The sequence below is a fragment of the Scylla paramamosain genome, chromosome 18 (assembly GCF_035594125.1).
Source record: "Scylla paramamosain isolate STU-SP2022 chromosome 18, ASM3559412v1, whole genome shotgun sequence".
In the NCBI taxonomy this organism is placed as follows: Eukaryota; Metazoa; Arthropoda; class Malacostraca; order Decapoda; family Portunidae; genus Scylla; species Scylla paramamosain.
Window position 1 is genome coordinate 21,575,236 of NC_087168.1, and position 4,861 is coordinate 21,580,096.

The window sequence follows — 4,861 nt, forward strand, 5'->3', positions numbered from 1 at the left end:
GTTTAGTTTTGGAATAATATCACTGGTATGGATATATTACATTAATTATTTAGGATTAGCTGCCGCATCGCAACCGTGTGTGTGTGTGTGTGTGTGTGTCGAGCGAGGGCTGGTCAGCTCTGATATGTTTTTTTGTGCGTGTTCGTGTATGCAGCCGAGCTTCGAACCTGTTTCGTTCAAGGGTTCATAATTATTAAACCTTCTCCCTCATGAGCCTTACTAGATGGAACAGCGTAGAACTAAGGAGTGTATTTTCAAATGTTTGTGTCTTATTTATTCTTATATTTTAATAGACTCTAGCAATAGTTGTGGTTTTTAAGTGTTTTATGATATTAGTGAGAGTTTAACAAGAATTCTGTTCCACTGAAGCCCAGATTTGTCATATATTTAGTTCATATGAAAGACCAAAGCGTTGAAATATGAAACTTACTCGTATATGTTATTCATTATCGACTTCCTCGCCATATTTATTATCCCTAGTAGGTCGGCTGCTCTTATATCTTGTCGTAGATAACTTTGTGCATCCCCTTTCTCACGCCTTAACTCAAATTTATCCGTCTATCTACCTATCAATCTACCTACTTTCTCAAAACCGACTGACTGATTGAAATGCCATCCCAAATGAAACAATCAATTTTTATCTTTCTCTACCGACTGACTGAAATGCCACAGGGTTTGAGTAATGTGACTTATCGGTCACACGGCACCTGTTCCTTGCAGATTATGTCAGAAAACACTTTGCTTCATAACCTGATCCAACCCTTCATAACCTGATCCAACCAACTAACGCGGATGAAGCCAAACCAGCCGCTGCCTAAACGTATTTCTGTTTAGATACTTTTACCTGGCGCATCCCTCACCTGGCGTCGCGGAGATGGTCACATTTTACCTTCAGTTTGCTCGAATCTCCGTCGTAAATTGCTGTGAAATAATGTTTGTCTCTCGAACTTAAGTTAGGGAAGGTGGCGCTCGACCGATATATTTCCGCCCGGGGACTGCAAGTGATGAGGCGGGGACTGGAGACAGACGGAGGGAGGAAACACTACAGGGGAACGTGTGAGGCTCAGCTAGCACCACCTTCAGACTTACCCTACGATGAGGGAATTTACATTTTAGGTTTGTTAACTTGCAAGTAAACAGTGATATAAATTTGCAAGTAAACAGTGGTACAAGGTCGAGGACAGAATAGATACATACTCGTATATACACAAGGAATGGATAGATTAGAGCTGTAGAAGATGGTGAAGTTGATAGAAAACGAATGGGTAGATGGGAAAAGTAGATTAAAGAAAGTAATTAGAGTGTGAAAGATAGATGAGGGAAGATGGACAAAGGGTAGATAAAGGAGAGGAAGGTAGATAGAGAAAAAAAGATGGAGACGAGAGAAGGAAAAAAGGGAGAGAAAAGGGAGGTAGAGAGAAAAGGAAGGTAGAAAGAAGGAAGGTAGAGAAATTAAGTAGATAAAGGATGGATAGGAAGAAGGAAAGTAGAGAAAATAAGTAGAAAAAGAATGGATAGAGAGGATAAATGTAGAAAAGGTAAATACATAAATATACAGGAAACTAACACAAAATCAGTCCTGAACATTTTTATTTTCAAAGACATTATATGGTTTCTATATTGATCTTTTGACATAACAATGGAACAGCAGGGCGAGCGGTGATGACTGACGAGGGAAGGGTGGTAGGGCAGTCCTCGTCACCAAGCTAGTCACCATCCCCTCCGCCACCGTCCGTAACCAGTCATTCGAATCTTTCCCGACAGCCTCGTGTTCTTACTAAAATAAAAAAAAAAAAAGATAAGAAAATGGGCATGAAATTAGGACAAGCAAGGCTCCAGGTCCCCCTCACCGCAGTGAGTATTAGCCCCTCAAGATTGGGGGGGGTATCACAGTGGCCAGCTGCTCATTGTTGCCTGGTTTTGCATGTATTAAGGATTTGTATTTTAGTTTTACCTGCCTTACCCATTACCTACATTACTGTTACCTGTGTGCTACCTGTGGAACAAAAGTTAGTGACCTTGCCTTTACCGTTACTTGTGCTACCTGTGGTGTGTTACCTGTGGAACAAAAAGTTAGTGACCTGCAAGGCAATGCGTTAGTGTGACCTGCAAGCAACGCGTTAGTGACCTATTAGAATCCTTACCTTCATAACAATACCATCTGCAAAGTAATTTGTTAGTGACCTGCAAGGCAACGCGTTGGTGACCTATTAGAAATCTTGCCTTCATATCAATACAACCTGCAAAGTAATTAGTGACCTGCAAGGCAATGCGTTAGTGACCTATTAAAACCTTTACCTTCACCATACCACCTGCAAGGCAATGCGTTAGTGTGACCTGCAAGGCAATGCGTTAGTGACCTATTAAGACCTTTACCTTCATAATACCACCTGCAAGGCAATGCGTTAGTGTGACCTGCAAGGCAAAGCGTTAGTGACCTATTAAAACCCTTAACTTCACCATACCACCTGCAAGGCAATGCGTTAGTGTGACCTAAGAAAAACCCTCTTACCTCAGTCTTAATTCCACCTGCAAAGCAAGCAATTAATTTACCTGTAAAGCAAAGTCAAGGGTTAAAAGCCAACAAACAAGAGCTATTCTCACCTTTCAATAATTGTTGCTGTAGTGGGAACGTGTTACTGGCATCTCGACATTCACGGCTGTGCAACTTTGGCCATTCTCGAGCTTGCAACTTCGCGTGCTTCGATATCAGCGTCACCTCAAAGATCTTAACTGCCAATCTCACACAACCCTGTAAAAGTTAAGTTCCATTAAACAGTGAAGTCACAAGGAACAGCGCAGTACAAGGAAAATACACTAATCACATAACGAACGTGCAATTACCAGGAGGATTGCAGAGCTCTACTGGCGCCGCGTCCCCATCACTGCGAGTACACGTGTCCGCCTCGTCCCCGCTAAAACACACAATCCAAGTCACTGCTCTGGAAGTGTCTACAAAAAGGAATGAGTGTTCCTGGAAGGCAAGCGTGGTTAGCGACATGACATCCTATCGCCCTAGGAAACGGTATTCTTTTCCTTACTATGGCGATGGGGTGCTCCAGCGACGATGTCCCACGACGATGTCCCACGACGAGCAATTAGGGGTACTTACTGGAAAGAAAGAAAAGACCATTAGTATAGTTCAACTTCCGAAACATCGAGACTTTGTTTACTATATTAATGTCTATTTTCTCATATCCTACGTAACGCTAAGTACATCACTGGCTACGTGACCAAGAGCACAACTCACCATTAGACGCGCTGAGACAATGATCGAAGGAAGAGGAGGAAAAAATAACAAATACACACGCACACTTAACACACGCACGAGATATAACCGCAAACACGAGAGAGAGAGAGAGAGAGTACATCCGCTACGCTACGCCTATGGCACCTGTTCGCACCACCCACATCTGACGAATGGGTGGTCTCAGTGCCCGGTAGATCGTCATCACCAAGCATCTGTTCGAATCCATCAGTAGCACCTCAACATACACACCCAAGAGCCTTAACCACACGTCTCTCATCCCGGCAAGAGATGAAGTGAGGCTTAGTACGATGGTATTGAAGTTTACGAACAATGATATGCATCTACGTGGCAAGGCAACGCGGAAAGTAAGGTCAATTAAGCCGCACAATCCCTTTCGCATGCAGAATTTGCCGGCTACCTTTACCCAGTACCAGTGCCTCCCACCCTCCCTCCCCAACGCCTCCACTCTCCGCCGGCGTCCACCAGCCACCCCCCAGTCACGTCCATCCTTCTACCAACCCTCAAATGCTCGTCATTGACTTCATCCCATGTTCTTTATCCACTAATACAACGAGGATACCCTTTTATAATCTAATTCCATGCCATTCAGTCTAAAAACAATACGAAAAATCGCTACTGTGACCTAAGAAATTTCTCAAGCATTCAAATTAAGTCTGAATCCGCGCATTCCCCCTCTGCAAACTACCCGTGATCGCTCGTCATAATTATTAACTAACTTCTTTATCACTACAGCTTCCGAGGTGTAACATTAAGAGGCATTCACACACACCCATAGGAGTCTGATAACGTGTGAGAGAAAGATGTGGATACGGTAGAGGAAGAGAAATGCTTAGGTGAGGAAACGAGTGGGGTGTGTAGCCTCACCGCCAAGTCCTCACCGCCGGTGAGGCCAAGTCGGCCTCACCGCTGGGTAAGTAAGACACCCAATGCTTATATCCAGGTCTCTCATTTAATTTTCTGGTTATGGGAAGAGAATATGGAGACTGTTAGAAGAGAATATGGAGACTGTTATTAGGTTTTCAGTGGTCAGCGGGCAACGGGTAGTGGGGAAGGGGCCCTGTGTGAGGCTAGCTGTATACCCCAACTATCTCTCTCTCTCTTACAAACCATATATGATATATATGAATGTCTGACGAAGCATGGGTCTTCACGGCTGAGTAAATGCAAATGTTATTTATTATTCGTAGTATAATCGTAGGTACTGTCGCCGTAATGTTAGTCGAGGTTGTTGGCTGGGTGAGTGGGGACGGTGCAAGGGGGTGCACACACACACACACACACACACACACACACACACACGAGAAAAAAAAAAGTCAGAAGCCATATAGCTTATTCACATACGTATTTCCTATTAATTCCTCCCAATCTCACTACCTACGTACCTAACCTAACTTAAACCAAGTAGGTAATTGCCAGTATACAGGAACGCTGTGCTCTCTCACCACAACTATTTTCAAAGGCCACATAGATAAATTAGCCGGGGTCTCGAGAGTGTTTCTACCCCTCCTTCATTATTATTTATTAGTCATTATTGCTATTACTATTATTATCATCATCATTATTGAAGCTACTATAATTATTGCTATTATC

At 43.3% G+C, this 4,861-nt stretch overlaps 1 long non-coding RNA gene across 1 annotated transcript; it reads right to left on the bottom strand.

The window, feature by feature from the left end:
• Nucleotides 1–1,575: 1,575 nt before the first annotated feature.
• On the bottom strand, nt 1,576–3,436 carry LOC135109412 (uncharacterized). Its single transcript, XR_010272699.1, has 4 exons — nt 3,251–3,436; nt 2,845–3,111; nt 2,605–2,752; nt 1,576–1,777 (listed from the first exon to the last, which is right to left on the bottom strand). It is a non-coding gene; the product is annotated as an uncharacterized LOC135109412 (long non-coding RNA).
• Between the last annotated feature and the right edge of the window lie 1,425 nt (nt 3,437–4,861).